Here is a 23,139-nt window from a genome sequence, read left to right on the forward strand (position 1 = left end):
GCTCAAACCTCCTAATCCATTTGGTCCATTCGGTCCATTCTTGAGGTTTATAAAAATCGAACCGCTTCGGCGGCTGTATGCTAAATGTAACACTTGGACCTGTATGCGCTTGTATCTGTGCCCCTCCTGCTACACCTTGCACGGGTGGCTAGCCTCTTCCAGGCACTGCTCCTGGTGGCTGCTGCACTTCTCCCGCGACGTCTTCCATGCTGATTAGCCTCCTCGATTTTCTTCCCCAAACTTTTCAACCCGGTACTGTAAGCTAAACTCTGTTAGCAAATCCACTCATTCTAGTCCACTTCTGACACCATGTCATGTAATCAAACTTTTCTGTACGTGAGTAAAATAACTACTAACGGTCTGTCTTTACGAAGGCACATTTATTGCTAACTTGACGTTGCTTCACATTACAAGGCACATGAGAGAGAGATGCTTTCCTCTTGGACCCCTACATTCCCACAGGCCCTCATTAGCATATGGCCAATCAGGATGCAATATGCAAATAACACTACAGACAGTGGCGGATGTTTTAACTTTTTTTTTGTAAATATGTGAACATATTTGTTGTGTATTGTTTCTTGTTCTAGATCAACCAACCTGCGCTTCGCTTAGCCTAATACAGTGCATTTGGAAAGTACTTAGACCCCTTGACTTTTTCCACATTTTAATGTTACAGCCTTATTCTAAAATGGATTAAATAAATTTTTTCGTCTTCAATCTACACACAATYCCCCGTAATGACAAAGCGAAAAGATGTTTTAGATTTTTTTTGCAAATGTATAAAAAATGTAATACTTTATTTACATAAGTTTTAATACCCTTTGCTATGAGATTCGAAATTGCGCTCAGGTGCATGCATCCTGTTTCCATTGATCATCCTTAAGATGTTTCTACAACCTGATTGGAGTCTACCTGTGGTAAATTCAATTGATTAGACATGATTTGGAAAGGCACCACCTGTCTATATAAGGTTCGACTGTTATCAGTGCATGTCAGAGCAAAAACCAAGACATGAGGTCGAAAGAATTGTCCGTAGAGCTCCGAGAGAGTATTGTGTTGAGGCACAGATCTGGGGAAGGGTACCAAAAAATGTCTGTAACATTGAAGGTCCCCAAGAACACAGTGGCCTCCATCATTCTTAAATGGAAGAAGTTTAGAAGCACCAAGACTCTTCCTAGAGCTGGCAGCCCGGCCAAACTGAGTGTAACAGTTTAGCTTCCGTCCCTCTCCTTGTCCCTTCCTGGGCTCGAACCAGAGACCCTCTGCACACATCAACAACTGACACTCACGAAGCATCGTTACCCTTTGCGCAACAAAGGCCGCGGCTTTTGTGGCGCGATGGTTAACGATGCTTCGTGGGTGTCAGTTGTTGATGTGTGCAGAGGGTCCCTGGTTCGAGCCCGGGACGAATGAAAGCTAAACTGTTACATTGATGCTGTTGACCCGGATCACTGGTTGCTGCGGAAAAGGAGGAGGTCAAAAGGGGGGTGAGTGTAACCGATGTGAAATGGCTAGCTAGTTAGCGGTGGTGCGCGCTAATAGCGTTTCGATCGGGTGACGTCACTCACTCTGAGACCTGAAGTAGTTGTTCCCCTTGCTCTGCAAGGGCCGCAGCTTTTGTGGCGTGATGGGTAACGATGCTTGTGGCTGTTGATGTGTGCAGAGGGTCCATGGTTTGAGCCCAGGTAGGGGCGAGGAGAGGGATGGAAGCTATACTGTTACATGAGCTATCGGGGGAGAATGGCTTTGGTCAGGGAGGTGACCAAGGATCCGATGGTCACTCTGACAGAGCTCCAGAGTTCCTCTGTGGACATGGGAGAACCTTACAGAAGGACAACCATCTCTGCAGCACTCCACCAATCAGGCCTTTATGGTAGAGTGGCCAGACGGAAGCCCCTCCTCAGTAAAAGGCACATGACAGCCCGCTTGGAGTTTACAAAAAGGCACCCAAAGACTCTCAGACCATGAGAAACAAGATTCTCTGATCTGATGAAACGAAGATTGAACTCTTTGGCTTGAACGGCAAGCGTCATGTCTGGTGGAAGCATGGTGGTGGCAGCATCATGCTGAAGGGATGTTTTTCAGTGGCAGGGACTGGGAGGCTAGTCAGGATCGAGTGAAAGATGAACAGAGCAAAGTACAGAGAGATCCTTGATGCGCTATGCTCCAGAGAGATCAGGCCTTCAAACTGGGGGTGAAGGCTCACCTTCCAACAGGACAACGTCCCTAAGCACACAGCCAAGACAATGCAGGAGTGGCTTCAGGACAAGTCTCTCAACCAGACAGAGCATGAGAGGATCTACTGAGAAGAATGAGAGAAACTCCCCAAATACAGGTGTGCCAAGCTTGTAGCGTCATACCTATGAAGATTCGACGCTGTAAGCTCTGCCGAAGGTGCTTCAACAAAGTACTGAGTAAAGAATACTTATGTAAATGTGATATTTCAGTTTTTTATTTGTAATACATTTGCATTGGGTATTGTGTGTAGATTGATGAGGGGAAAAAATGATTTGATCAATTTTAGAATAAGGCTATAAAGTAACAAAATATGGAAAAAGTGAAGGGGTCTGAATACTTTCTGAATGCACTGTATATAGGGAGGTTTACAGTTTAAGTGATTCTGAGGGGAATTGTGGCTGTATGCTGGCAATGTTATGAAGGGAAATGTAACTTGCGTTTGTCTGAACCTAGGGTAGAATCCTGGTGGGGAGGATGTACAGGAGACAGATCTGGATCCACTGGGTGTTGGGGATGAGGTACTGGAGCCCTAACCCCAGTTCTGACAGAAAATCTGGTGAATGACTTGGAACCTCAGGAAGCTGAGGATGGCACTATTGGAGCCTTAACCCCAGTTTTCGCAGGGGAACGCCAGTTTAGGGGAAGGCTGAAGAGAGCCTATCAGGAGATGAGTGAAGGGCTAGGATGGAGTCCGGTGAGCTAGCGGCCCTTTCAGTTAAAATTGCAGAGGTGATGGAAATCTTGAAGGAACTCCTGGRCTATAAGCAAATAAGGGCTATTACTGACCTAGAAACTGAGACTCAGTTGGAGGGAGAAACGGATGTTGAATTGTGGGAGATACTGAATCTTTATGACTAGTCAGGGGAAGGTGTGAGTCAGGTGAGGATGACATTTTGAGTCTGCCCAGGGTGGGGTGAAGGTTTTGTTTTGATTGATTTGTGTTGCTTAGACTGGCTATAAATACAAATAATGAGTGAAAATTATGGAAAAAAAATGTATTGACAATGCTTGTGTATGTGTACTGGATTTTTTCATGGAGAATGTGGCCAATGTGGGATCAGGCAGATGGAAATTGGGACGATAAGGCTGACAGAAGATAAGGCCTATTGCACCAGATGCCTAGAGATCTATGAAAATCCCTGCGAACCACCAATAAAGAAGGTGATTGCGCTGACGACTCCCTACCCGGGGACCAATCAACAGGGGATATTCATAAGTACAACAGGCGCAGATGGAGGGTTTTGTCTTAGGAAAACCAAGTGTTCAGGGTAAGGGATATGCTAAGCCTAATCTGCCTAATCCAAGCCAATTTGGCTACGTACACCCTGTGAGTGTACTTACTTGGGGCACGCCCTATCATGTTAAAGTACGTACAGTCCATGATGAGACCGGAAGTGGTATATATTAATAACCCCAAGAAAAAGTTTGTTTACAATGTAAGGGTAAGAATCCAAGCCTAAAAAGACAAAAGGAGCCACAGGTCAAGGAGGGAGTTTCGCAAATGAGCCTGGTCAATATGACCTGATGAGTCCTCCAGCCCGCAGTCAGGACTCTGGTAACACTGAAACAAGGAAGAATAAGAAGGACAAGAAGAACACCCAACCACAAGCAGCTAGAGAGCAGCATAAACGCATGGAGGTGATGGGTGCAAGTAGACTGTATGAAGATGTTCCTTTGCTGGAGGGAGGAGGTRCATCTTATATGGCCACACCCCTGTTGAACTCAGGCCCTGGGATAGAGCTGGTGGAGCTGCCGAATGGCACATGGGCCATGAACAGATGACACCGTGGATTGCCGTAACATATGAAGGAAACAATGTGTTACAAAAATCTGTGTAGATATCACGTTGTAAAGGAGACAATGTGTTATGTAACTTTGCTTAAATGTCATGTGCAAGGGGGAGGATGTGTTGTGTGGCTGTAGTCAAGGGCTTGGACAAAATGTATAAATACCAATGTAAAAGATAGGGAAAGAGCAGAAGCTGATTGATGTATTAGAAGAGTGAAGACTTTGGGGCGAGCATAGTGCTTCATTACTATTGTTAGAAGCAACTGTGGAGTGCAATTGCTATAAAACATTCGATAAAATCCATCAACTGTAAAGCTGGGGAACCAAAAAGAGAAGTGTTACTGGTTTTCATTTACTAGTTAATTTATTTGTTGAATAATGTGTTAAGAAGTAAAGTAACATAACAACTATAGGCTTAGGGGGTTCACCTTAGGTGCCCTCCTGCCAGACAATATTGTTGGCTAGAGCAGGAAACCAAAGGGGAGCTTGAGGGTAACTGTGTCAAAGGTACATTAATGGAGTACTGGGAGTCTAGCCTATAGGGCCTTTGTCTACCCAAAGTGCTGAACCCCTGCCTTCAGCTAGAGGATTTAGTTGAAACCCTATACCTGGGACTTAGCGAGCGTGACTCATCTGTGAGGGTGCTGTCCGGTCAATTAGAAAGGAAGGACCAACCGCTAGCAGGAGTATCTGAGCTTATAATAAATAGTGTAACCCCGTTGTGYAACGTAACTTCCGTCTACAGTGAGAAGGAAGTAGTAAGAGCCGTGCCACTAATGAAAATAGTACAGAGTGGGCTATACATAAATATTGGATTGCTCATTGGTGCTATACACAAACATAGCCCTGGCTGACGGATTGTATACCGTGTCACAAACTACCTGTGAAGTGTAATCAGTAGGAAGGTGTGAGCTAACCTCTGTAGCAAGCAGGGATAGACCAAGAGGGATGACCAGTTGTTAAAGTGGAGTTTAGGGCTCTACTGTTAAAAACAGTTTAGGGTAGGAAGACAGGGAGACCGACTCCCCTGGAAAGAGGCTCATACCACGGGATAATCCAGGCCTACGTGTGGTGGGAGTTGACCCACCCTGTGAGGTCAAGAGAAGATCCACAGGCAGACTACCCACACGTGAGTGAACCTAGTAGGATCGCCAGGGAGGCCCGTACTAGTCACCTCGACACTAGCTAACAAAACATACAGTACAGATATATTCTTTAAATTCATTATCTTACACAATATTTTATCACAGCACTGGCAAACCATGGTTGGCGAACACTCTGACCTTTGTCCCGTCATAAGGTTTATGTCCATTCTAATATTCTAAATCCTAATTTATAATTCTATACCCGTGTGGCTCAGTTGGTAGAGATTGGCGCTAGCAATGCCAGGGTTGTGAGTTTGATTCCCACAGGGTACCAGTATGAAAATGTATCCACTTGSTACTGTAAATTGCTCCTCTGCTACATACCAGAATTTTATTGGTCTTTTTTAAATGTATGCTGGGTATCCTCTCTTTTGTCTTTACTGATCTAAATATAGACAAGGTGATCCAATGTGGTGGATGTCTACCAGGCAGGAATTTGCCTTCACCTGTCCCCTTCTGTCGGTGCAGATGGACCACTTTCAACCATTGAGATGCAGCCGTAGTTTGGTAACATCAGGTGTACTCTGGGAACTGTAGTCCTCGTAATCCAGCAAATCACAAAGGTGTTTTTGATTTTGTAAAAAGAAAAATGTTGAAGACAAAAAAACACAGTTCATCAGACTTTGCTGTAGGCAAGAAGTCATTATACATTCCCTTAAACTGATACGCAAAGAAAATGTAAAGAGTGTAATGATGCTGTTTCTGGTGTGTGATCACCATCCTGACCTGTCCCCACTAACTGAGTTGACCCTGCCTGTTAAGTGCATCCATGTACATGGATGAAATGTCGCTTTTCATTTGCACTAAAATGGTTTGAGATGTTTCCTTTATCTTTCAATAAAAGCCCTCAATGTCTTGTCTTTCTGCTATTTTATATGAGGGGGTGGGGGGAGATTAGACAGTTTGGAATGAAAATGCAATGCTGCCTTGCATAACGATCTGGAGTATTTATACACATAATTGTGTTATTCAAAGGCTGTCACATTCCTAGGAAATCAGGGCAGCAAAGTTATACAAACAATATAATTACTTGTTGAGTCAGATGAGCATCATTTAATTTATAACTTGAGTTGATCACAGAGCCAAAGCAAAGTAGCAGTTACTGGAATTATCACTCAAGGATAAGTGTTTTACAGAAAGTAAGCATAGGAAACATACAAGACATTGATTCACACCAACTGACATAACAGTAGCTTTTGCAATTGCCATATCAACAGAGTTGACTGGAATTTGTTTCAGTTTATACAAACAAAAACAGTATCACACAAAAAAAATCCATAAAATTATTAATATTTAATCAATACTCTAGATCGAGGGCCACTGTACATACTAGTGACAACTGCTAACCAGAATAGTACTATCCTCACTAAAGTGCCTGTGAGAGGAAGCTAAGACTATTGAGACGCAGCCACAGTGTGTGTCCTCAAGGAGAGGTGGTGTTGAAGGTGCCCCCCCCCCCCCCCCCCCCTGGGGGTCGGCGGGAGGCAAAGTGGAGAAGTCCTTGCGAGTGAGCATGATGACGTTACTCAGTTTTCGTAGTAACAGGAACTGCAAGAAGTCGGCCACCATAGCGCAGAAATTCAGGTGCTGCAGCAGGTACAAAGAATAACTCATGTAACAACTGTAACACAAACATCAGGTTGTTGGAAACGTAGGGGTTGTGGTTTAAAAATAAAAGGGGCTAGGGTGAAAGTAGGGGGTAAGGTTAAGGTTTAGGAACTTGGAGTTTATCTGCATGTCCTCATCCCACACCAGACGCTTCTTCTCAAACCCTGGCGTATCATCCCTCACCTAGACACAACACACAAACATGTAAATAGGGGAACACTCATAAGTGTGTATGCGTGTGTACCCACACAGTGAGCAGCAGGAAGCTCATGCTGACGGGAGAACCCATCTGCACTCAGCTGGCTTAAACAGGAACAGGATATGACATCACACAGGGGGATAGAGATTGCAGGAGCAGTGGTGCCCTGTATGTCCCAGGTTTCTCTGTTGTAGGCCGGGTTACTGTAAACTGGGACAACCGTCTGCACCCAGGATCCTTCCTCCGCACAGTGTCTCTGGTGCGCTCTCACAGCCCAGTGCATCCTTGTGCCAACGTCCCGCAGTTACCGGGCTAGGGTGAGCATCCAGCCAGGAAGGGTGGTGCCAGCTCTACACTCCAGACCTCCAGTGCGCCTCCTCGGCCCAGTATATCCTGCACCGGCTCTACGCACAGTGTCTCCGGTGCGCTCTCACAGCCCAGTGCGTTCTGTGCCAACGCCCTGCAGTTGCCGGGCTAGGGTGAGCATCCAGCCAGGACGGGTTGTGCCAGCTCTGCTCTCCAGACCTCCAGTGCGTCTCCACGGCCCAGTGATGATCCATGACACGAAGCCTCCAGTGATGATCCATYGCACAAAGCCTCCAGTGATGATCCATGGCACAAAGCCTCCAGTGATGATCCATGGCACAAAGCCTCCAGTGATGATCCATGGCACGAAGCCTCCAGTGATGATCCATGGCACGGAGCCTCCAGCGACGGCCTCCAGTCCGGAGCCTCCAGCGACGGCCTCCAATCCGGAGCCTCCAGCGACGGTCCCCAGTCCGTGGCCCGCAGCGAGGGTCCCCAGTCCGGGGTCGGCGACGAGTGTCCCCGCATCAGAGGCGTCACAAGTGGGGTGAGCCAGAGGTGGAGCGGGGTCTACGTCCCGCACCAGAGCCGCCACCGCGGATAGATGCCCACCCAGACCTTCCCTATAGGTTCAGGTTTTGCGGCCGGAGTCCGCACCTTTGGGGGGGTAACTGTCACGCCCTGACCTTAGAGCCTTTTTTATGTCTCTATTTGGTTTGGTCAGGTGTGATTTGGGTGGGCATTCTATGTTCTTTATTTCTATGATTTGTGTTTCTATGTTTTGGCCTGGTATGGTTCTCAATCAGGGACAGCTGTCTATCGTTGTCTCTGATTGGGAATCATACTTAAGCAGCATGTTTTGCCACCTTAGGTTGTGGGATGTTGTTTTTTGTTAGCTCTGTGTAGCCTTCAAGACGTGACGTTCGTTGTTCTTTTGTTGTTTTGTTTGGTGTTCGGTTTTAATAAAGAAGCATGAACACGTACCACCCTGCACCTTGGTCTCATCCTTCCGACGAGCGTTACAAGTTTAGTATTGTCTGGCACAAACACTTGTAGCTGAATGCATTGCTAATACCGCCATTCCCATCCTGTTTAATTTTATGTATCTCATTAATAATTTACATCAACGTCTGTGTGTGCTGCATTGTGGTATTTTTTTCCTGTGTTGACAGTTGTAATGGTCAAAATAATAAGCATTAGAAATGTATTTATCCATTTTCTTTCTTTGATTTTTGTCTAGGTGCCAGTTCCCACATCATAAGTTGTGTACTCTGCAGTTTGTACTCTTTATATAATATTACTTGTTGATGAAAAGGACATCATAGGATGTAAAACAAGGATCATCAACTAGATTCCGCTGCGCGACAATTTTTTATTGAGCGGATGGTCGGAACATAATAAAAATATTTTTAGAATGCATATTGACCGCAAGAAGCCTAAACAGATAATATTTGACTAAAACATAACATTTTCAAACCTTGATTACATTGCCCTGTGAAGGGTGCTGTCTTTCGGATGGGACGTTAAAACGGGTGTCCTGACTCTGAGGAGGTGGTTGTCCTTCTGGAAGGTTCTCCCATCTCTGCAGCACTCCACCAATAAGGCCTTTGTGATAGAGTGGCCAGACAGAAGACACTCAGTAAAAGGCACATGACAGCCCGCTTGGTTTGACAAAGGCACCCAAAGGACAATTGACCATGAGAAACAAGATTCTCTGGTGTGATGAAACCAAGATTAAACTCTTTGGCCTGAATGCCAAGCATCACGTCTGGAGGAAACCTGGCACCATCCCTATTGTGAAGCATGGTGGTGGCAGCATCATGCTGTGGGGATGTTTTTCAGTGGCAGGGACTGGTAGACCAGTCAGGATCAAGTGAAAGATGAACGGAGCAAAGTACAAACCTGCTGGACCTCAGACTGGAGCGAAGGTTCACCTTCCAACAGGACAACGACCCTAAGCAGACAGTCAAGACAACGCAGGAGTGGCTTCAGGACAAGTCTCTGAATGCCCTTGAGTGGCCCAGCCAGAGCCTGGATTTGAACCCGATCGAACATCTCTGGAGAGACGTGAAAATAGCTGTGCAGCGACGCTCCCCATCCAACCTGACAGAGCTTGAGAGGATCTGCAGAGAAGAATGGGAGAAACTACCAAAACACAGGTGTGCCAAGTCTGTAGTGTCATACCCAGGAAGACTCGAGGCTGCCAAAGTACTGAGTAAAGGGTCGGAATACTTATGTAAATGTGAAATTTCCTTTGTTTTTACATCAAACAATGTTTCCGAAAACTTGGGGGGGCAAATAAAACCACCCGTGTGCCAAATTCTGCCCGCCAGTTGGGGAACCCTGATGTAAAATGTACTTACATATGTAGCTGTAGAGGGATAAGTGTTTCGATGACCTATGCCACCCCAAGTTTAAACAAGAGCATGTGGAGCATTGCCTAGTAATACAGGCTCTTAGATTTGGTGGGAGTCACTGTTTTCACCCAGGGAAGAGGCAGGGACATAAATAACTTCCTGGAATTTATTTCAGACAATGCCATTTTTAAAAGGTAGAGTCAGAGATATGACAGATGCAGACGTAGATGTGTCCTTTCTGGTCAGAGGCAACCTAACATGAGTTTGGCTAAGACAAATGAAGGGGTGGGTTAACAGCATGACATTGTGTTTACATTTTTTATGACATTCCCCCTGGGTTTTTATATTACTTTTGAAATGAAATAAAATATACATGACAAAGTGTGGGACTCTTAGGCCTAGATTCAATCAGTTCAAGCATTAACCGGCGATAYCCATGAAGCCACACCGCCCCACTCACTTTAGAAGTTCAGAACGAGAAAGTGTAGGCTATATAGAAATAATTCCGCTTAAATTGAAAAATCATGAAACTAAATAATGAGGATTTCAAATCAAATTGTATTTGTCAGATGCGCCGAATACAGCAGGTGTAGACATTACAGTGAAATGCTTACTTACAAGCCCTTAACCAACAAAGCGTTTAATAAAAATAAGTGTTAAGTAAAAAATAAAAATAACAAAGTGCAGCAGTAAAATAACAGTAGCAAGGCTATATACAGGGGGTGCCAGTACAGAGTCAATGTACAGAGTCTAGCATCCTAATTGAGGTATAGATTACATCTCATATTCCAAGTGTTCAAACTTGCCAATGGCAATGTCCGCTTTAGGTATAATGCAGGAGCCGCTTGTGAATGAGAATGGCGCTGGAATGTATAGCGAATGTTTTACGGGCTCTTGACCAATTCTGCTATTTATTTTTTTGCGCTGATCGTAACTTAAAAAAAATGTTTTTACATAATATTATTGCAATAGTTTCCTATGACCGAAAATAGCTTCTGGACAACAGAACAGTGATCACTAACCTCGATTTGGATGAAGATTTCTACTTCAACTAATTGGCTGTGCAGGACATACTGTTCACCCCGGACCAGGCCCTAATGCCCGACACTCAGAATTCTTTATGTATTTTTTTAACCTTTATTTAACTAGGCAAGTCAGTTAAAGTACAAATTCTTATTTACAATGACGACCTGCCCCGGCCAAACCCGGGCGACGCTGGGCCAATTGTGCACCACCCTCCCAATCACGGCCGGATGTGATACAGCCTGGATTCGAACCAGGGACTGTAGTGATGCCTCTTGCACTGAGATGCAGTGCCTTAGACCGCTGTGTCCGTGTGTGTGTGTTAACTATTTAACTGTACTAGAATGTTTAAAAGACCGCTTTTTTTTAATATCGGTTAATGGTATCGTTTTTTTTGGCAAGGAAGATATTGGATATCGGTATCGGCCAAAAATGTCATATTGGTGCATCACAGTAATAACTACATGTATATACGACTTGCATCCTTGGCACAAAGTTATATTATATTCTACTCAATCCATAGGCTTCATTAATGTCATTCAGACTGTTTTGAAGTTGATACAACTGGCTATGATAGCTGAGGTTCATAGCTAGGTACTGAACTAATATGTATACCAAGCGTTTTAGGGTCCATACACAGATCGGCTACATAGCTAGCTACACATCCATAGGCATACAGATATTTTTATCATCCACTGCACAATAAGCAAGAAAATAGTTAGCTAGCTACGTTATTCCATATATCTGCATTGCATGGCAAATATCAATGTCACGTTCCTGACCTGTTTTCTGTTGTTTTGTATGTGTGTGATGGTCAGGGCGTGAGTTTTTGTATCGGCTTTCCTCCTCCTCTTCATCCGAAGAGGAGGAGCAGGGATTGAACCAAAATGCAGCGGAGTTTGAAGACATAATGATTTATTAAATAAACAAAATAGACAGACGAAAACGAACTTGACTAAAACTAACAAAACAACAAACGGTGTAGACAGACCTGGACGACGAACTCACATAAACACGAAGAACGCCCGAACAAACCGAACAGTCCCGTATGGTGCGACAAAACACTGACACGGAAGACAACCACCCACAAACAAACATTGTGAACAGCCTACCTAAATATGACTCTCAATCAGAGGAAACGTCAAACACCTGCCTCTAATTGAGAGCCATACCAGGCAACCCAAAACCAACATAGAAACAGACAACATAGAATGCCCACCCAAACTCACGTCCTGACCAACTAACACACAAAACTAAACAGAAAACAGGTCAGGAACGTGACATAACCCCCCCCTCAAGATGCGTACTCCGAACGCATCACCAAAAAGTCCAGGGGAGGGTCTGGGTGGGCATCTGACCACGGTGGTGGCTTAGGCTCCGGCGTGGTTCCCACCCCACCATAATCAATCCCCGCTTCCTTAGCCTCCCCACAATGACCACCTCCAAATAACCCACCTAAATTTAGGGGCAACACCAGAATCAAGGACAGCTCTGGGACAAGGTAGCTCAGGACATAGGGATAGCTCAGGACAGAGGGATCGCTTAGGAGAGAGAGGGTAGCTCAGGAGAGAGAGGTAGCTCAGGATAGAGGGGCAACTCCGGACTGAAGGGCAGCTCCGGACAGAGAGACAGCTCTGGACTGAGGGGCAGTTCAGGACTATAGCCGCTTCTGGCTAAGGGACAGCTCATGGCTGACTGACGGCTCTGGACGCTCATGGCAGGCTGACGGCTCTGGACGCTCATGGCAGGCTGACGGCTCTGGACGCTCATGGCAGGCTGACGGCTCTGACGCTCATGGCAGGCTGACGGCTCTGGACGCTCATGGCAGGCTGACGGCTCTGGACGCTCATGGCAGGCTGACGGCTCTGGACGCTCATGGCAGGCTGACAGCTCTGGACGCTCATGGCTCTCTGACGGCTCTGGCTGCTCATGGGCCGCTGACGGCTCTGGCCCATGGCTCGCTGACGGCTCTGGCTGCTCATGGCTCGCTGACGGCTCTGGCTGCTCATGGGCTCGCTGACGGCTCTGGCAGATCCTGGTCTGGTTGGACCTCTGGTCAGATCTGTTGGTTGACGCTCTGGCAGATCCTGTCTGGTTGGCGGCTCTGGCAGATCCTGTCTGGTTGGCGCTCCTGGCAGATCCTGTCTGGTTGGCGGCTCTGGCAGATCCTGTCTGACGGGCGGCTCTAGCGGCTCCTGCTGCTGGCGGACGGCTCTAGCGGCTCCTGTCTGGCGGACGGCTCTGTAGGCTCATGGCAGACGGGGGCTTTGCAGGCTCATGGCAGACGGGCGGCTTTGCAGGCTCATTGCAGACGGATGGCTCAGACGGCGCTGGGGAGACGGATGGCTCAGACGGCGCTGGGAGACGGATGGCTCAGACGGCGCTGGGGAGACGGATGGCTCAGATGGCGCTGGGGAGAACGGATGGCTCAGATGGCGCTGAGGAGACGGATGGCTCTGGCCGGTAAGGCGGCACTGTAGACCTGGTGCGTGGTGCCGGAATGAGGCACCGGGCTAAGGACACGCACCTATTCGCAACGCACACTGGATGAGCTGAAACGTCTCTCTACCCGCTAGCGCCCCTTACTAGGTTAACCATATGTTCTACTAGTGGCGGGGAGCAGGGACAGGCACACTGGACTCTCAAAGCGTACTCTATACCTGGTGCGTGGTACCGGCCTGGTGGCACCGGGCTGAGGACGCACCTCAGGACTAGTAGGGGAGAAGTGACAGTGTGTACAGGTTAGGAGACGCACAGGTGGCTAGTGCGTGGGCCGGAACTGGAGGCACCGAACTGGATACACGCACTATAGGGAGAGTGCGTGAAAGGACAGGGTCTGGAAACGCACTGTAGCCTAGTACGTAGTGTAGGCACTGTAGGTACTAGGCTGGGGCGGGGAGGTGGCGCCGGAAATACCGGACCGTGCAGGCGTACGGCTCTCTTGAGCATTGAGCCTGCCCAACCTTACCTGGTTGAATGCTCCCGGCGCCCGACCAGTGCGGGGAGGTGGAATAACCCGCACCGGGCTATTGTAGGCGAACCGGGGAACCTATGCGTAAGGCAGGTGCCATGTATGCCGGCCCGAGGAGACGCACTGGAGACCAGACGCGTTGAGCCGGCTCATGAACCTGGCTCAATGCCAATCTAGCCCTACCAGTGCGGGGAGGTGGAAATAACCGCACCGGCCTATGCACACGTACAGGAGACACCGTGCGCTCTTACTGCGTAACACGGTGTCTGCCCGTACTCCCGCTCTCCACGGTTAGCCTGGGAAGTGGCGCAGGTCTCCTACCTGCCCTTGGCCCACAACCCTTACCCCCCCCCCCAAGAAATTTTTGGGTGTTACTCACGGGCTTTTCGGGCTTTCCGTGCAAGACGCGTCCCCTCATAACTCCGGTTTTGGGCTTGATTCTCCGGTTTCCAGCCACGTCCTTCTTGCTGCCTCCTCATATCGCCGCCTCTCTGCTTTCGCTTCCTCTCAGCTCAGCTTTGGGACGGCGATATTCTCCTGCTGTGCCCATGGACCTTTACCGTCCAATATTTCCTCCCAAGTCCATGATTCCTGTGTAGCAGGCACTGCTCGAATTCACGGCCGCTTGGTTCTGGATCGGTGGGTGGTTCTGTATCGGCTTTCCTCCTCCTCTTTCATCCGAAGAGGGAGGAGCAGGATTGAACCATAAATGCAGCGGAGTTTTGAAACATAATGATTTATTAAATAAACAAATATAGACAGACGAAAACGAACTTGACTAAAACTAACAAAACAAACAAACGGTGTAGACAGACCTGGACGACGAACTCCACATAAACACGAAGAACGCCCGAACAAACCGAACAGTCCCGTATGGTGCGACAAAACACTGACACGGAAGACAACCACCACAACAAACATTGTGACAGACGCTACCTAAATATGACTCTTCAATCAGAGGAAACGTCAAAACACCTGCCTCTAATTGAACCATACCAGGCACCCAAAACCAACATAGAAACAGACAACATAGAATGCCCACCAAACTCACGTCCTGACCAACTAACACACAAAACTAAACAGAAAACAGGTCAGGAACGTGACAGTTTTGGGTGGGCAGTCTATGTTTGCTGTTTCTATGTTGTTTTGGTTGCCTGGTATGGCTCTTAATTAGAGGCAGTGTTGTTGCGTTTTCTCTAATTGAGAGTCATATAAGGTAGGTTGTTCTCACTGTTTGTTTGTGGGTGATTGTGCTGTGTCTGTGTTTGTTGCACCACACGGTACTGTCTCGTCTCGTTCATTCGGTCGTTTCCTGTTCATGTGTTCTTCGTTTCATGTAAGTTTCGTAGTTTAGGTCTGTCTAGTTCGTTTTGTTATTTTGTATATTTAGTCAAGTGTATTTTCGTGTCTGTCTTCGTCTTACAATAAAAGTCATTATGTATTCATCACCCGCCTGCGCCTTGGTCTACTCACTCACCAAGAAAAGAGAGCCGTTACAGAATCCCCACCAAACCCAGATCAAGCAGCGGGTTAACGGACAGCCACGACAGCAGCAGTGGGAAAAGGAGGATTGGACATGGAAGAATCCTGGACGGTAAAGGACCCTGGGCAGAGCAGTGGAGTGTCGCCGCCCCAAAGCGGAGCTGGAGGCAGCGAAAGCGGAGAGGCGACGTTATGAGGAGGCAGCACGGAAGCAAGGCTGGAAGCCCGCAAGTACTACCCTAAAATTTATTGGGGGGGGCTAAGAGGTAGTGGGCCGAGGGCAGGTAGGAGACTGCGCGCCCACTTCCCAGGCTAACCGTGGAGAGCGGGGAGTACGGGCAGACGCCGTTGTACGCGAGTAGAGCGCACGGTGTCTCCTGTACGGGTGCATAGCCCAGTGCGCGGTTATTCCACCCCCCGCACTGGTAGGGCTAGATTGAGCATTGAGCCAAGGCCTGAGCGGCGGCTCTACATATCTGGCCACCAGTACGTCTCCTTGGGCCGGCTTACATGGCACCAGCCTACGCCATGGTGTCCCCGGTTCGCCTACATAGCCCGGTGCGCGGTTATTTCCACCTCCCCGCACTGGTCGGGCGACGGGGAGCATTCAGCCAGGTAAGGTTGGCAGGCGGCTCGTGCTCAAGGAGCCAGTAACGCCTACACGGTCCGGTATTTCCGGCGCTACCTCCTCACCCCAGCCCAGTACCATCAGTGCCGACACACGCACCAGGCTTCCAGTGCATCTCCAGAGCCCTGTCCCTCCTCCACGCACTCTCCCCTATGGTGCGTGTCTCACAGCCCAGTGCCTTCCAGTTCAACGGTAACCGGCGCACCAGGCTGTCTCTCCGTCTTCCTCCCCTACAGAACTGCCCCGTCTGCCCAGCGGCGCCGGGAAGCTGCCCGTCTGCCAGCGGCGCCTGAACTGCCCGTCTGCCCAGCGGCGCTCTGAACTGCCCGTAACTGCCAACGGGCCTGAACTGCCGTCTGCCCATGAGCCTGGCAAAGCTGCCCGCTCTGCCATGAGCCTGCAAGAGCGCCCGTCTGCCAGAGCCTACAAGAGCCTTCCGCCAGAAGGATCAAGGCCAGGAGCCTTCCGCCAGAACCGGGATCAGCCAGAGCCTTCCGCCAGACCGGATCCGCCAGAGCCTTCCGCCAGACCGGATCAGCCAGAGCCTTTCGCCAGGACCGGATCAGCCAGAAGCCTTCCGCCAGACCGGATCAGCCAGAGCCTTCCGCCAAGACCGGATCAGCCAGAGCCGCATTCCCGCCCAGACCGGATCAGCCAGAGCCTTCCGCCAGACCGGATCAGCCAGAGCCGTCCAGCCAGGACCAGCCAGAGCCGTCCAGCCAGGAACCCCGCCAGAAGCCGGCCGCCAGGACCTGCCAGAGCGTCCAGCCAGGACCTGCCAGAAGCCGTCCAGCCAGGACCTGCCAGAGCCGTACAGCCAGGACCTGCCAGAGCCGTCCAGCCAGGACCTGCCAGAGCCGTCCAGCCAGGACCTGCCAGAGTCCCTCAGCCAGCGACGCCAGAGTCCTCAGCCAGGACCTGCCAGAGCCGCTCAGCCAGGACCTGCCAGTCCCTTCAGCCAGGACCTGCCAGAGTCCCGTCAGCCAGACCTCCAGAGTCCTCAGCCAGGGAACCTGCCAGAGTCCCTCAGCCAGGACCTGCCAGAGTTCCCTCAGCCAGGAACCTGCCAGAGTCCCTCAGCCCGGTTTGCGCCCCTTATCCGGCTGCTGCCCCTTATCCCGGTGCTGGCCCTTTATCCCGGTGCTGCCCCTTCATTAGGTGGTTTTAGTTGGGGGTGGTCATTGGAGAGGGGATACAGAAGCGGGAGGGAGACTATGGTGGTGTGGGGACAGCGTCCGGGAGCCTGAGCCACCACCGTGGTCAGATGCCCACCCAGACCCTCCCTGACTGTTGTGCTGGTGCGCCCGGCTTTCGCACCTTGAGGGGTGTCTTGGCACGGCCTGACCTGTTTCTGTTGTTGATGTGTGTGATGGTCAGGGCGTGAGTTTGGGGGCAGTCGTATGTTTGCTGTTTCATGTGGTTTTGGGTTGCCTGGTATGGCTCTTAATTAGAGCAGGTTGTTTTGCGTTTTCCTCTAATTGAGAGCATATAAGGTAGGTTGTTCTCACGTGTTGTTTGTGGGTGATTGTCGCTGTGTCTGTGTTTGTCTGCCACCACACAGGTACTGTCTCGTCTTCTCGTTCATCGGTCGTTCCTGTTCATGTGTTCTTCGTTTCATGTAAGTTCGTAGTTTAGGTCTGTCTAGTTCGTTTTGTTATTTTGTATATTTAGTCAAGTTGATTTTCGTGTCTGTCTTCGTCTTACAAATAAAGTCATTATGTATTCACACCCGCTGCCGCCTTGGTCTACTCACTCACCGAAGAGAGCCGTTACAATCAAAAGGCAAGCTTAAAAATTGTTACATTAAATTTGCAAAAATGCTTAAGCTAGCTAGATTATTTACATCTCACTGTTCACAAAGATGACAGCCTGGTTGCTGGGTGTTTCAGGAGTCCCTAAAAAATATTATACAATTTTCATACTCATGTCATTACACCATAAAGCAACCAGCTAACGGAAACTCACCCCATTCTATACACATGTGCGGCAACCGCGACATCAAACGAGGCTACAAAGAAAACTAATGGGACTGTAGCGACTGTGTTGACTTCAAAAATCTGGGGTGTGAAACTACGTTTCTATTCAAAGCGTTCATCGGCATGGTTAATGGCTCTATACATTGGAAGAAAAGTGAAAAAACTGACCCTCCGTTACATCTTGACGTGTCATGTCGTAACGCACAGCACGCATAAAGCAACTATTTCTATCTTACAATCTCTCTTCACCAGGTGTAGCACTTCTCTCATCATTTAAAAACAAGAAATTGACAGTGACAGGGGTAAGGGGGGATACCTAGTCCTTTTTTGCATCATCACTGTAAGCGATCATGACTCTCAAAGCCGCTGTTTACTTCTAAAGATCACTTTAGCACCGCCCTAAAAACCCGATTCAAATTCGACACAAACCTTCAAATAGGTATGTAATGACACATTATATAAACTCTTTATAGTGTTTTATTGATATTTTAGAGGCGATAAGGTGATAAGTTGGACAGATCGAGTGAAAAAAAGCAATTTTCCCACACATCTCCTCTCCTTCTCACTATCACGCATTAGTTTCACTTCCCCACCCGACATTTAAAAAAAGACCCGACGGAGCTCATTGCCTTCTTGAATTATGCAGAAACGGGCAGTGTGGAGGTCATGCCATTAATTTTGTTGGAAAGGGGAGAAATTGTGCTTTACAATGGTATTGACATTACAGTTGATCTGGAGGTATTACGTTTTTGGGGAGCTAAAATAAGGTCAATTGTACGGACCTGTCACGTTCTGACCTTTATTTTCCTTTGTTTTGTCTTTAGTTAGTATGGTCAGGGCGTGAGTTGGGGTGGGCAGTTCTATGTTGTCTGTTTCTATGTGGGGTTTTCTAGTTCTGGCCTGATATGGTTCTCAATCAGAGGCAGGTGTTTTGTGTTGTCTCTGATTGGGAACCATATTTAGGTAGTATGTTTTGTATTGTGGGTTGTGGGTTATTGTCTATGTTATAATGTAAGTTGCCTGTGTCTGCACTTGTCATTTTATAGCTTCACGGTCGTCGTTTATGTTTTTGTATAGTTTGTAAGTGTTCTTTCGTTTTTTTTATATAATAGAGAAGAATGCATTCACGTCACGCTGCGCCTTGGTCCTCCTCTTCTTCAACGTTATGACGATCGTGACAGAATAAACCCACCAAAATCGGACCAAGCAGCGTGAAAGAGAAGAACAGCGTGTTGTGGATTTCTGGACATGGGAGCGTGATTTGGACTATAATACTTGGGAAGAGATAGACAGATGGGCGGTCGACCCAGGGAGAGTGCCGGAGCCCGCCTGGGATTCGCTGGAGCAGTGCGAGGAGGGATACAGGAGAATGGAGTTGGCGAAACGAGCACGGCGGCGCAGTAGGAAGCCCGAGAGGCAGCCCAAAATATTTATTGTGGGGGGGCTAAAGGGAGTGTGGCGAAGTCAGGTAAGAGACCTGCGCCAACTTCCCGGGCTTACCGTGGAGAGCGAGAGTACGGGCAGACACCGTTGTTATGCGGAAGAGCGCACGGTGTCTCCTGTACGTGTGCATAGCCCGGTGCGGTACATCCCAGCTCCTCGTATCGGCCGGGCTAGAGTGGGCATCGAGCCAGGTGCCATGAAGCCGGCTCAACGCATCTGGTCTCCAGTGCGTCTCCTCGGGCCGGTGTACATGGCACCAGCCCTGAGCATGGTGTCCCCGGTTCGCCAGCACAGCCCAGTGCGGGCTATTCCACCTCGCCGCACTGGCCTGGCTACGGGGAGCATTCAGCCAGGTAGGGTTGGGCAGGCTCGGTGCTCAAGAGCTCCAGTACGCCTTCACGGTCCGGTCTATCCGGTGCCACCCCCACACCAGCCCTCCGGTGGCAGCCCCTCGCACCAGCCCAGTACACCAGTTCCGGCACCACGCACAGGCCTACTGTGCGCCTCAGGGTCCGTATGCCCTGTTCCTCCTCCCCGCACTAGCCTTGAGGTGCGTGTCCCCAGCCCGGTACCACCAGTTCCGGCACCATGCATCAGGCCTACAGTGCGCCTCGGCAAGCCTGGCTGCCCGTCTGCCCAGCGCCATCTGAGCTGCCAAACTGCCAGCGCCGCCTGAGCTGCCCGTCTGTCCAGCGCCACCTGAGCTGCCCGTCTGTCCAGCGCCGCCTGAGCTGCCCGTCTGTCCAGCGCCGTCAGAGCCGCCCGTCTGTCCTGAGCCGCTAGAGCCGTCCGTCAGTCAGGAGCCGCCAGAGCCGCCCGCCAGTCAGGAGCCGCCAGAGCCGCCCGTCTGTCTGAGCCGCTAGAGCCGTCCGTCAGTCAGGAAGCCGCCAGAGCCGCCGCCAGTCGGAGCCGCAGGCGCGCCAGTCAGGAGCCGCCAGAGCCGCCCGCCAGTCAGGAGCCGCCAGAGCCGCCCGCCAGTCAGGAGCGCAGAGCCGCCCGCCAGTCAGAAGCCACCAGAGCGCGCCCTCAGTCCAGAGGCGCCCCTCAGTCCAGTGGGGCATTTAGGGGGTCGCCGTTCCTAGGAGGACAGAAGCGGACTAAAACTATGGTGGAGTGGGGGCCACGTCCAGCGCCAGAGCCGCCACCGGGACCGATGCCCACCCAGACCCTCCCCTATAGGTTCAGGTTTGCGGCGGAGTCCGCACCTTGGGGGGGGGGGGGGGGGGTACTGTCACGTTCTGACCTTTATTTTCCTTTGTTTTGTCTTTAGTTAGTATGGTCAGGGCGTGAGTTGGGGTGGGCAGTTCTATGTTGTCTGTTTCTATGTGGGGTTTAACAAAGTGAGTGAGTTTACGTTAGCTGGCTAATGTTAGCTAGTCAGCTAGCTTGCTAAATCGCAATTTTCATAAATAACTTATGATTTAAAAAAAATATGCATAATCGTTTGTCTCTACACTAACTAACATATTATTCTCAATGTACATTTTTTGCATGATTTGTTATGATTTTATAATCACTTACATTTGCTTCCATCCTAGTATTCTGTCAGCCATCTTTGCGTTGGGTTGCATTGCATCAAATTCGTAATGGGAACCACTCTATGATTGGTCATTGTCCAGCAGTCGCTGCTGGTGATTTGCATAAAGTTGGATAAAGTTTTATTTTTCCCCACCTCCCGCGCTTTTCTTCCATTGGAAATAAATGGGAAGCGGTGTTTCACCGCGCGGCATCTTCTGCTAGTGTACACGGGCATTAGCTAGCTATAGCAAGCAGCTTCGGCCGTTTCCATATAGATTACATCGGTTGATACAATACAAAACAACCAAGTCATACACAGCTAAAAACCAACTATTTCCATGAGATATAGAGCAATCATAAGAGATCCACCGCTGATGTGCCCGCCTGTACCAACCAAGTTATGACTTCTTGCTAAATGCTTTTGAGGCTATTATCCAAATTTCAGTCAGCATCAAACATCGACAGCACCAAACACATATCTGCGGTTTACTTATTTCACTCACATCGACATCATCGCTTTTCAAAGTGCAAGGACGTGTGCGAATCCGTATCACCAACCAACATAGATAAAAGCCTCTTTCACAGTGAAAAGTCAATGTCTGCTTCGATGCTGTCATTTTGAGGAATGAATTTTTTTTTAAACGTTGAAAAGACAAATGACAGCATACTCTGTTTCAGGTTGATGACAACAGACACGGGAATACGACTACAGGTTGTTAGCAAGTTCATTTTGCGATATTGACACACATATTATTGTTAGAAAAACAAGGTTGTTCGCGGCTGCTATAGTAATGTAACGACAGTAATTTATTAAAGAAAGACCGTCAACGGCCGCTATTGGTTCTAAATTAAGGAAGTCTGGAGGTTCTGCTCGTCTGAGTTCGAATACTTCATCCCTTAGGAATTTTTTTTGCAGTCATTGTGCAGTTTAACTGCAGTATGCTGCAAATACTGCGTCCAGAATAACCAATTTTTTTTACTGCAGTAATTTTGCAATTACACAAAATACCACAGTGGACTGCAATTACTGCACTTTTACAGTTTCTGCAATCATTTTTTGTAAGGGATGATAAGCTGTAGAGCTGTAGAGCATACTATTCACTAAGAGAGTTTATCTATATTTTTCGTAGCTGTCTATTTAACACCAAAACCCAATGCGGGCACTACCGCACTCATCTTCTTCTTCTGTGGGTTTTATGGCAGACTACACTGCCGCCACCAACTAGACGATTTGAACCCCCCCCCCCCCAAAAAAACCTAATAAATAAATGTATCCATTCGTAATAGTGAAACTAACTTAATCCACCCTAATAAAAATAGTACATTGTCAAAACAAACAAAACTCCCACTTCTTCTTTCTTTTAGTTCTCCATATCTCCCTTCTCTGGCTCTAGGACCTGAGAGGGTGGTACGGCTTGTGCCAATATTGCATGTAACTCCTTCGCTGAGAAATCTTTCAGCCCCAGGAACCGCAATCACTATGATTTCTATATTCCTGGACTTTCTCTCCACCTTGGCAGTGCCACTAATTACCATAGCTATAAATGCCACAAAGTCCACTTTCTTACCTTTGAAATGTCAGGATCCTGCTGGTGAAAGGCAACCCCTGCATCCTGCAGTGAAGGCCTACCCACTACCATGGACTCTTCTGGTGCACCATTCAAACCCTCAACCCTTTTCACAGCTGCTGCATATGAAATGCTCTGTACAACCCTGACTTTGGCCACATCATTCTCTTTCACCCTTGTGGGGCATTCGGAAGACGTGGAGTCATGGTTCCCACCGCAATTGCAACATGTCACATATTCATCACTTTTATAACACATAATATGATCCTTTCCATAACTTGGACCTCCTGGCTTCTCACTTCTGCAAACACTTGCTACATTACCTAAATCTTTACAATGATCACACTGCATTGGTCTTGGAATAAATGCTCTGACTATGTAGTTAATATACCTTAACTGCACTTGAGTAGGGAAAGACTTCATATCAAAAAACAAAAGAACAGATAGACTCTTCACTTGTTCACAATTCACCACACGATTCATCTGACGTGCTTCAATCACTCCAGGAATATTTTTTCATCTCTTCAAATTCAAATTCCCACCAGACGCCAGATATAACCCCCTTGAAGGGTGCCCTGTTCCGAAGAGCCACACACGACACTTCAAACTTATCAAATCCGTTAAGACATAATGCACATTCCTTCTGATCCGTAGAAGCACAAAAAATCAAAACAAGCCTGCCTCTCGTGATCCTCACAGCCTTCACTTTAACCAGCACTCTCTCCACCAGTTTGGATAACTCATATGGTTTCTTCAAGATTGGTACTCTGCTCAGCTGCTCCTCATTAACAAACCGTACTCCTACTAGATACAAAAGGTAATTCTCATCACTGTACACTACTTTGCTCCGGACAATATTCKGATTCTCCTTGATTCTACCGCCATTGTA

This window comes from Salvelinus sp. IW2-2015, linkage group LG20 (assembly GCF_002910315.2).
Source record: "Salvelinus sp. IW2-2015 linkage group LG20, ASM291031v2, whole genome shotgun sequence".
NCBI classification, from domain to species: Eukaryota; Metazoa; Chordata; class Actinopteri; order Salmoniformes; family Salmonidae; genus Salvelinus; species Salvelinus sp. IW2-2015.